At 32.5% G+C, this 12,301-nt stretch overlaps 1 pseudogene; it reads left to right on the top strand.

Moving 5' to 3' along the window:
• The first annotated feature begins 2,697 nt into the window (after positions 1-2,697).
• Positions 2,698-11,364, top strand: LOC136983914 (leukocyte elastase inhibitor A-like; annotated as a pseudogene).
• The last annotated feature ends 937 nt before the right edge of the window (positions 11,365-12,301 follow it).

The following is a 12,301-nucleotide window of genomic DNA, read 5'->3' as shown; positions in this document are numbered from 1 at the left end:
GATTGACATCATCTCAGTGTCTCCAAATTTTTTTTCAGTGGTAGCTAGCATTCTAATTTTATTCGTGGCTACTTTGAATGCTCTGTCGGCAAAATAATTCATTTTATGATTAATTTTTACAATTGATACCCTTCTTTGGTCCCTAAAAAATCATAGATTCTTCTTTAACAATACTATTGGTAGTATGGGTGCATCTTTCTTTCACCGTCGTTCCTAAATGCCTACAAACATCAGTGCACTCCTGCAGAGCGACTGCTATTAACGAACGCACCCACTCGGGACATTCCAATTTTCAACGCTGACTCAATGTTCATTAAAATTTGTTCCTTTTTTCAACGTTGAGGTATCGCTGTTGTCAGCGCTGACTCAACGCACTCAGCACTCAACAGATATATTGACTGCTACTTTCCAATGAATTATGGATAATTGGTGCGACATTTGAATGAAAAATGGCGACAATGCAGGAGATGCATATTACTGTTGATAACAAAACATACCACTTTGTATTTGATGAAAAACAGTAAAAATTATGACGGAAGGTAAGATTGTGTTATCAGCTTCGAGGTATGAAGGAGTACATGTCAGGAGTTGAAGTTTGGCACAGAGTATTAGGTGCCCAAATACAAAATGGCGACACACTCTATAAACAGGCAGTAGTGCGAGATTTGCACATGCATTGCTGGTTGGGAAGTTGAAAATACGAATGTTGTGAAATCGAATTTTGACAAAGGAATCTTTGAAAAAACCCATTTACCTGCCCCGTGTTATTCCCCACGTATCAGTGGCGTAGCGAAGGGGGTGCAAGGAGGTGTATCATGCACTGGGCACCCAAATGGTCTCCAAGACAAGCTATATGTGTTTCTGGAGGGGCTAGAGGGGCGCCAGTTACGTTCGCTACGCCACTGCCACATATTTCTGGTCACCATTTGACTGGACCGATTGACTGGAAATATGTTGTTTCATCATTGGAACAGTTTTGAAAATAGATAGCGCTAACTTCCGAAATATAATAATTTCGTTTGTGCAAAATAAAAACATAATTTCGAACGATACAATAGCCACCATTATTTTTTTCAAAAACGGGAAATTTTCGCATTGACAAAAATTCAACCTGGGTTTTTTTTATTCGACCAAATAAAAACTGGGTTTTCTCCATTCGACGCCCCAGGTTAAAGTTTTCTCCGTTGCAACGGAGAGAAATTTCAACATTAGATATGTTAATTTCACAGAAAATGCATCGTGGATGACCTCGTGGTCGTGGCTGTGGTCGGCGAAGTTTGAACGATCGTGCTCAAAACCAGCAATACCAAAGATGATTGGAGAATGAGAGCGAGATTTGCCGTGAGCGTCGAAATGATTCCGCTTAGTAGTGAGTCTCGGAGACATAATCTTGTCCCAAATACGGCCTTGCCGTTTTACTTGTTTGATGATAAAATATTATCTAACTTCTAAAAAATTGATTTTTGAAATCCAGTAAGTCTTGTAATTTTTCATCTCTTAAGGAGACACTTAAAATATTATAGAGGCCGAATAGGTTCTGGTCCCGTAGAGTTGGCTCCCATGTCTCAGTGAAAAGAAATATCTCAATCAAATTTTGTATACATATTGCCCCGCATATGCAGTTTTGATTTCTGAAAAAAAATTTACTTCAAAACGCAGCCGCTATGGCAAAATTCGCCGCCAATAAGGTGCCAACCTATCGCTCTGGAGGACCGGTATTGAATCCGGACTGGTCGAATGTCCAGGAATTTTTCGTAGTTGATTCGTCTGGATATTTCGAGCCCCGTCCTTCACTATCCGATCGTCTTATTTTGAGCCTGGTGAACCCATAATGTGCTTGCTAAAAAGACCCTCTTTAGTACCCACAGGGTGGAAAATGTTAAAAATATTTATTGTGCTCAAAATATGCGCAGAAACTCGAACATATAGCGAATGCATAGCTTTTATAAAAAAAATTGCATAGTTTTATCATTATCAAATTCTTTTTATTCAACTGACAAATGAGTTGTTAAGTGAAATTGTCTTTTCTACTACTCTTCCGTATAATAAGGAAACTTTTTAATGAAAACCCCCCAAAAAAGAGATATTTACTATAGAAGTTATTACAGATATGCATGAAAAAATCGAATCAGTTACTCTGTAGTGTTTTTTTTTTTTTTTAACACCCCTCTCCGCCCTGTGGGCACAAAGCCCTCTTTTAGCAAGTCCATTATGGGTTCGGTCAGACCTACAATGGAGCGGCCGGGTGTTGAGGGACGGGCCCGACATATCCGAACGGACCATCCTCGAATAATTCCTAGGAAGTTTTCGACACGTCCGGATTTGATCTCGGGCCCCAGAACGGTAGGCCAAACTTTCATTGGTCCGTGAAAGTTTGACCCTTGACCACTCGGTCATCAGGTCGTCACTTGAAGGGATAAAAAAATTTCTCTCGTCCACTATTTTTGGTTTTAAATTGCGTTAAAGTAAAATCGCAACGACTAAAACAAAATGTTCTTGTAATTTTTTTTGGATAGTGTGAAATCGAAATCGGGCAATTCGAGTACAATTCAAATTCAAAATTTGGTATTTTAAATTTTCATATTTTAAAACAAACTTCTTAAAAGTCTCATTCATTATTAAATTTATCTGGAAAACCCTTGCACATTCGTGCAGACTAGACCCCAGCTCATTGTATACAGTTTCGTTTTATTTTCTTAAACTAATTCTTTAATTTAATTATTCAGTTTGTCACGCACGATAACCAATCGTAAAACGACTTTTCTGATAAAATTCCTTTTATTGTTACGTTGCAACATCCTATTTGCTGGCAACAACGAGTATCCCGGCGACAGATTATGACAACAATCCGAGTTAGTAGGCGTGTACTTTATGAACGTGTATAAAGTTATCTTTCTCATTTATTTAGTGTCGATAAAAGGAAACATCGCTGGTAAGTTTATATCCAGTTATTTGCTTTGCTATTCTAAATTTTTTATTCTATAAATTCTTATTAATACCATTATCTGCCTTCCTGGTAACTGCCCACCTCTGTATCGGTCCCTGCATTTAAGTCTGTTTAAGAGAGCACCTTTGAGATTGCTTGATAATGCTGCCTTATCCGAAGTAATAAGATCGATTATGGTAGACTCTGGCTAGTCTAGCCATTTCTTACCCAGAGGTGCTGGATTGCTGAGATTGTATAAGCTTAAAGACAATGAATGAAGTGACCTACACCCTTTAGTACCGATTCTTTTTTGCTGCAAGTGTGTAAATAATAGAGCACAATGAAATGCAATACTGTACACAGAAATGAATTCTAAGTAAACAGGTAAATGTGGTGTATGACATGACTAATGTTTTCATGTTCTTATATTTTAATACCTTTTTAATACATAATTCCTTCTTGTGTGTTCAATGAAATCAGTCATGATTCTGTGGGAAACCTTTTGACGGTTAATGTTACCCTAAGTATCGAGATGGCGGCTCGTCTCCGATCCCAGCAATCAGAAGACAGAGAACAGTGGGGACGCACGTTCTAACCTAACCTAACCTATTCATAATAATTATGGTAAATGAAATACCATAATTAGAACGTGCGTCCCCACTGTTCTCTGTCTTCTGATTGCTGGGATCGGAGACGAGCCGCCATCTCGATACAGGGTAACATTAACCCTTTTGACTGCCTAAATATTAAACAGTTGACCAATGAAAGTTTTATCAAATCTCCACAACATATACCATAGTGTACAGTATATAGACAGCCCTGCTGTCATGTTCTTTGAGTAACGATATACTACTGTAAGACTAAAGATAGATCCTTATAAATGTTCCTTAGCTCCTGTATGCTGACTGCTGCACTAAAAGTGTGGCAACATGATGCTCATGTAAATGGACTGCTCTACTATCTAGTGCACTGTTAACAAGAATTCTGCTAATATAAAATATGGGAGAAAATCAGGAACTGGGAGAGTGCTCTCTCATCCAATGCCCGGTCGTACATTGCTTGCCACGCCTTCGAAAGTTGCTTTTCATCTTTAAAGTTGATAGAAAGGCCCAGGCAATCCTCTTTAAAGATCTCTAGCACCTCCAAATACTTAAGGTGGTGTGCCTGCCTGGTTCTCCGTATCAAGGTCGCTTGCTGCAGCCCGGGTGTAATGCCGTTTTCATTGGCATATACAGCCAAGGCAATATTGGTCTTTTTCTTCTCGATATCCGTTTTATGCTCTCAGATGCGCTGCCCGAGGGATCTTTTCGTAGAACCGATATACACCAGATCCCTATCGAATCTGTCATCCCGGAGTGGAATTCTATATACACCCGGTGCCCTTTCAACGGAGCTATTTAAGGTTATTAGAGTAGACAAATTTACAGTATAATGGTAGATCACCTAAACTTTGATTTAGAAAAACAAGCCAACCTTAAAGCTGTTAAGATTAATTCTAATTTATTTACTACATAAGTGCATATTGTTGATTAAAATAAATTAGGAAAAGATTTCAATCCAAAGAGAATTAGAAGGGCTATAAAAAAGGAAGAATACAGTATATTGGAAGAGAGACTAGAAAAAATTATTGCATCTATGTATTAAACAAAAAAAAAATAATAAAGTTTGCAAATGAATATAAAATAATGATATATTATTTCTGAAGTCGATTGATTTTTAGCAATGAAAATGGATTGAAGATATTTGGCTCTGAGAAATGAAATGTAATATGGAGGAAACTTAGGTATCAGATACTTCATTTTTATCTCAATTCTAAGTTAAATATGGTAGAGACCAGTTTTAGTTTTGGGATGCATATTTGTATCTGGCATTGGTTAATTAGTATTTATTGATGGAAATATTTATTAAAGGTTATATTAGACATTGATAGAAATTATTTGTTTGAAAGTGCTGAAAAATGGCTCTTTGTCACACCAGAAAAACTTTCTACTATGACTCAAATCATACTGTTTGGGAAACTAGGTGTTTGTTCTATAATGTCTTATTGTATTACACCACCTCAATCATCATATTTAATCCAATAGAAACATTTATGAGCTCATTTGAAATGTAGTAGGATGACTTATGAAATATATTTCTGGTAAAGGTCTTAAAAGGATTTTAAAAATGGAAGAAAACATTTCAATGGAGATATGTAAAATATACAATCTTCAAAGATTTCAGACCATTATTAGATCTAATAATTATCCCACTAGGTATTATATTTTAAGTATATGAATCAATTAATATGGTAATTTTATTGAAAGATTACTGGTACTGTAATGCTTTTAAGAGTACAAATAAGTACAGATTCTAGTAAACATTTTGTATTTAATATAAAATATAACTGTCATAATCAGAAATTATATTCAAAAGTATATAATATAAAGTTTATTTAAAAGTTTTTAAACATTTCTGCTGTTTTCTTTGAAATATAAATTATTATAGAAAAAAGTGTTTTTGTATAAATAATTTTTTACAGATTCTGTAATTAATTTTGTATTTTTCCTGTTATGAAAGCGGAAATTGCAAAAATGACTTAAATTGCTTTTATATTTTCTATTGTTATGAAAATATCAATAAACAAATAAACATTAATATTACTCAGCGTATGGTATATATAATTGTGTAGTATAATGTCTGTATAAATTAAGTGTCATATATTTATTTAATACATTATATAGTATGTAATTTCTATAAATATATATAAGCTTATAAAAGTAATTAGTGTAAAAGTTAATTTTATAAAAATTGCTAAAAAGGCTCTTTTCAACTTTGTTTTAACTTTTAAATCTGAAAATTATATTTACAGATTATTATTAAATTGGTAATTTTTAAATATTTTATTCTATATTATTAAACTTAGATTTAAATATAAATTGTTCGGTTTCAAGATGAATTGAATTTATGTATTTTTTTGAAAATGTCACACAAATGAAAAATATTTTTCTTCCATATTAATTATGGTACTAAACTTAATTGTAAGATGTTTAATATATAATGAAGTACATGTATTAATATAAATCTGTATAAGGAATATATTGAAGCATTCAAAATTAATAAATTCTAAAATCCAATATTTAAACTTTAATTTTGTTTTAAAAATGGCTGTGATAAAAATTTTTTCTTACCGCTGTAGATTGTCTGAAATCTTTGATTTCTCATTAATAGTTAAAATGACAATTTCTTAAAATTAAAAAATAACATGATTCACATCATAACTATTCATTTCAATAATTTGATATTAAAAAATTATTCTTTTTAATCAAATATCTTGTATAAATGGATGCAGATATAGACATAAGATGGAACTTGTAACTGAATTTTCATCTGTCTTACTGAATGCAGATTTCACTATTTTTGATTAATAATAAAAGATTTTTGCTTTCAAATATTATTGATGCATTTCACCAGATATTTTGTTTTGGCAGTTGTATAATGTCTCAGAAAAAGTGAATAACAATAAGATATGAATAATCACAGAATAAAAATTCAAACAAAAACATCTGAGATGTAAAAAAATTGCATCAAGTAAAAACTTATGACAATTTAGACGATTCAAAATTTTTTTAAAAGTTTTTCTTTGGTAAAGAAAAGCTTGGCGCTTGGAAACGATTTGTAGACAACAATAATACAGATAAAAATGTTGTAGGTCTTGTGGGTACCGCTTCAAAATGCCAAGCTTATCTTCACCAAAGAAAAACTCCTAAGAAAAAGTGACTCATCTAAATTGTGATAAGTTTTTATTTGGTGCAATTTTTTTTACATCTCAGATGTTTTTGTTTCAATAGCAATTGTTTTTTGGTAATTAAGATATACCATAATTAATTACGTAGAAACGTATGGAATTTTCTTCCGTATATAATCGACAAACACAGGTTTAACTGATGATAGAACATGAACAAAAAATTAAAATCTCAGAACAGAATGTGTTTTTTTAATTACAGATCGAACGCGCAAAGTTGCGCATGTCATATACGATGCATTGAATTAGGTGAACTCAAATAATGCTCTCCAGGCAGACGAAATTGAGTTTCTCCCCTTGAAGTTAACTCTCTCCCAAAGGCTTTGTAGATTCCTATCCTTTTTAGGTGTTTCAGCCGAGGCATCATTTTCTCTCCGTGGGGTCGTTTTCATTTCTAAGTAGTGAGAAAATTGTTGGATTTCTTCTAAAAACAATTTTATACTTACTACATCAGACTAAATTATAAAAAGTACCACCTTTCTAACAATCCAGCAAATTATTTTTTTGTCATTTTTTGAAACCGTGTCGTATTTTTTATATTTGTTCTATAAGTATGATATAGCACAATAACAATTACTTGGCACGATTCACTTCTTTATTTCAATTTTGTTGATTATTTTATTTACAAATTACTTTTTTTACGCAAGTGCACTTATTATTTTTCATAATTTTAATTTCCTTATGTTCTATCAATATTTCTTTAATGTCCTTTTTATTATTATACGTTTAACTGATGAAGGCCGTTAAAGACGGTCGAAAACATTTTTACAGTATTAAATAATCTGCTGGATTGTTAGAAAGGTGGTACTTTTTTATAATTTAGTCTGATAGTCTAATTCCAGTATAATTTATTATAGCTGGAATTAGACTATCACTATAGCTGGAACAGAGGACCTTGTCATATGTGATTGTGGACAATCACCATGTGGACAAACTGCCTTGGCCAAAAAACCTGGAAAAGATAGAAATCTACAAAGTTTTCAGGAGAAGAACAGCATGAATATATAGTCCATCTGGAGTCATTGCCATGACTCCCCGCCAAGTAAAAAAAGTGACTGACTACATAAACAGGAATCAGAGTTGATGATTTTCGGAGGTCGATTTCTCTGCCACCAAACACTGTTGTATTTTTTCATTGTTTCTCCACCCTACAAACTGGCTGGCCAAATCCCAAAAACAAGAAAAGATCGGACATTGGCCATTTCCCGATTTGGCTGGACACTTTCCATTTTGGCCAATTTCGGGCTTTGGCTGTAACATAAATCTTCTTCTTTAACCATCAAATCGTGTATGACTATTGGTGACTTCATAGACGAGTTTCCTCCAGCAAGTTCTGTGTAGTGCCCAGTCTTTCAGGTATTTGAGTTCCAGGCTGGTGTCTGCTTTGATGTTGTCTATCCACCTGGTACATTGCCTTCCCCTTCTCCTATGTCCCTCTACCATTCCCAGCATGATCTGTTTTTCCAGGGAGTCAGCACGAATAGTGTGACCAAAGAACTTTGCACGCTTGAGGTTAATCATTGCTTCCAAGCAGATCTGTGGTCGAATTTTCTCTAGGACTGCTTTATTAGTTGTTCTATCTGTCCACGGGATTCTGAGAATCCGCCACCAACACTAAAGTTCGAATGCATCTATCCTTCTTGTAACATAAATAATATAATAGAAATAGTGTCTCACATTTAGAATGGAATTGATTTATTTATACTAAACATTATTTAAACACCGTAGTTAAATTAAGCGGTTATCCTAATCTTCGAATTCTTTCCATGAGACATCATTCAAAGAAATTTCAGAAAGAAGTCACTTTTGATCCATTGACATTAGGTTTTACACACAACATTAATGTTTTCTCTATTCTCAAAATTGTTGCAACAAATGTTTGCAGTTTTCTTTTTCAACTAGACAGTTAAATAACACACAGGAGTCTATTTGAAATTTATTGAATACAATGTGTTATTTTCCCATATGTAATAAAAAACCATTTTTGTTTTCCGCCATACGTAGAATACAGTATGTATACAGACTGCTTCATTTTGAATGTGGGATGGACTAGTTTAATTTTAAATACAGATAACTTGAAATTTTTTGGTGCAGTATTTCCCATATTATTTGAATTATTACTTTTAAAAAAGTGGCTGTATATATATGGTACTTAATAAAAATATTGTTACCTTGTCTAAATTGCATAAATTATTCACTAATGAAATGTGGAAATAATAAGAATTTAAAAAATTACAGTAGTGTAAAAATTTTAATGTAATAATGTTACAATTAAATGAGTAGATTATCAAAAGTTGTTGTTTTCCAAATAAACATAGTTTGATAATTAAAAATGTCTTAAAATACTCTTTTTATTTTTCAGAAATGAATATAAGTGAAGAATCAAGTTTGAATCCAACTATGCAGTTTACATTTGAATTATATAAAACAATTGTATCTTCAGAAGAAGAAAATGTATTAATTTCACCTCTAAGTGTAACTGTTGCTTTGAGTATGACTCTAATGGGAGGGAAAAGTAATACTGCTGAACAAATGAAGAAGGTTCTAATTATGGAGGATAGCGAAGAGACATTTTCTAAATATTCTGAAATTATTTTGCACTTTAATAAAAATTCCGATACTGTGAAAATTGCAAATCGAATGTACTTACAGAAAGATTATTCCATTGAATCAGATTTTACGTCCAGCCTTAAAAAAATATTTCAAAGTGATTGTGGAATTGTAGACTTCATAAATGATTCGATTAATGCAAAAAATAGCATAAATTCATGGGTATCGTCAGTAACAGAAAATAAAATTAATGATTTGCTTGGTGATGTTGAACCATCAACCCGTCTTATACTGATTAGTGCTATTTATTTCAAAGGATTTTGGGCTAAGAAATTCTCCACATCTTTAACCAAAACACATCCTTTTTATGTAACAAAGGATAAAATTGTTAATACTGATATGATGTATCAAAAAGGAAAATTTGGATACCTGAAAGATGAGGAATTACAAGCTCACGTACTTCGGTTACCTTATGAGAAAGATGCATTAAGTATGATAATCATTCTTCCATCTGAAATAGATGGACTAAAAGAAATTGAGAATAAACTGAATTCAGATAAATTCAATAGTTTATGCAATGAAGTTAAAAGTAACGTACAAAAATTACGTGTCTTTTTACCTAAATTCAAGTTGGAAAGTGCAATAAATTTAAAAGCTGTACTGTCGAAAATGGGTATAACAGATTTATTTGATCCAAGCAAAGCAGATTTGTCTGGTATCAATAATAAGAGAGATTTATATGTTGATGAGGTGATACATAAAGCATTTATAGATGTAAATGAAGAAGGAACAGAGGCAGCAGCAGCAACCGCAGTTCTGGATTAAGTTATGTAGCCTTGAAATAATACCGGAATTCAAAGCAGATCATCCTTTCTTATATTTTGTTGTTGATCATAAATATAACAATATTTTATTCATTGGATCATTGAAATTGCCAAATTCTGCAAAATAATTTCCTGGTGAATTATAAATCAAAATTACTTGTATTATGGCTTCAAACTGTCATTTAATATTGGACATGTGGAATGCATTTTGGAAGAATGCATTCCACAATCTAAACATATAAAATTATTTGTCCTGACTGACTGAGTGATTGATTCATCACCATCCAGAGCAAACCACTGAACTGAAAGTGGTGAAATTTGGTACACAGTTAGGGTATGTCATGAAAATGTACACTAAGATGGGATTTTTCAAAATTTCCATGGGGAGGGAGAGCATTAAAGCTTAACCCAAAGAACGGCTTCTATTGTACTATTTTAGATGCAATTCTTTGTTTTTAACTACATTTAGTCTTCATTGAATATTTAGATTTATTAAATTGATAACATTTCAGACATTGTTATAAATATTTTTATATGTTTCGATTTTTTAACCAAATGTTCAAACCGTTTTAAATTAGAATTTGATATTGCATATTGGTTCGATTATAGAATGATTAAACATTCCATAAAATTGATCAGGTTGGAAATGTTTGTTAGAAGCAGTAAAATGATTTGCAGCAATAAGGGGTATGTCTTATATAACAATTACTATGGTTGTTGAAGATTACCGTTGATAGTAATAACTTTAATTTCCAAACGTACAATATTTACCAAATCATCCAATTTGTTTGTCCAAGCAATGCTGGGCTCATTTGCTAGTAAAATATATACATGGAAAAGAAAAGAGTTTGTTTTCCTTTTAATCTGTGTGTACAATAAATATGTCTGATATTAAACAGCAATGTTAGAGCCATAATATAAATAATAATGAAAAATCAGACAAGCAGTTCCAAAGACTATAAATTATAAATGACTAATATATATAGTTAATTATTTTAATGTGAATTAAAAGAAACTTTAACAATTCAATATTGTTCTTTTAATCTTTTCTTTCTTGGTGGTGGTTTATATGGAGTTTTGTAGCTATTCACCTTTTACTCCGAGAGACTTGTGGGTGATCACTAGATAACCGAAAAGCCGGCCATATAGAATTGCCTAATCATAGAAGCGTCTAGTGACTGGGCACGTTCCAACTTACTCTGATGGAGGCTCCCTCTGTCGGATAGTTTAAGAACTATGATATGTTCAGAAAGTAGTTTAAATAAAGTAAAAAATAAGAACTATGTGTCAGTTTTCAGTTTTCCTGGAAGAAAAATTAAACTTTCTTTTTCAGAAAGTTTGATATGAGTGTCAATAGAGACGTATTTTAAAAAAAACAACATTTACTTCACTTTGCTGCTATTTAGAATTGAGTAATGTAAAAAATTTTGTATCTTTAGATTAAACACTTTCTGAATAGTGGCTGATGCCAGAGTTTTGATGTTAGAAGGCAGAAAGCTGAAGACTGAGTCTGTAAAGAAATGTGACTTTCTTCTTCTTCTTAACAATCTTTATTTCTTTCCTGACACTGCGAGGCACAGTCGGGTAAAGTACAGAGTGGCCTTTTGGCTCATAAAAGGCAAGATTCCGAAACTCAGATAGAAACATCAGGTATAATGCCATGTTCTTGTGGCAAACAAACAACTTACAGAACCTTGGTCGTGAACCATGTTAAGTCACGACCCAACAGGTACAGCAAATTTGACAGTTGGTACATCACATGCGAACAGAAGGACAGAAGATACAAAACAAATCACCACACGCATATTACAACAATGTGGCACAAAAAGCTAGTTACTGGATGCAAGTCCTGCATCCTTCAAAATACTGCTTGAATAGATCTTTCAGTAGGAGGTAGTTATGACTGTCTGTAGACTTAAAACAAATGGCATTGAATCTTCTAAAATCAATGAATTTTATATCGTTAATTAAAGATAAATCTTAATTCACTGTATGCTATTAATAAAAACAGTTCAATTCTTTGCTTTTTATAAGATGTTCCAAGAGTCCTAAATCATAAAACTGATTAAATATGTAATGTAACTGATAATGTAAGAAATGCTTTTTTTCAGATAATACTTTATCCAAAACAGGGATTGTAATCAAGAAATAATCTGTATTCTAAAAATAAAAAAACAACTTTTTTTAAAATGACCACAAACTTTTAAAATACAAAAG

This window comes from Centruroides vittatus, unplaced genomic scaffold (genome assembly GCF_030686945.1).
Source record: "Centruroides vittatus isolate TY-2023 unplaced genomic scaffold, ASM3068694v2 contig_891, whole genome shotgun sequence".
Lineage (NCBI taxonomy): Eukaryota > Metazoa > Arthropoda > Arachnida > Scorpiones > Buthidae > Centruroides > Centruroides vittatus.
This window is presented reverse-complemented; position numbering and strand designations above follow the sequence as displayed.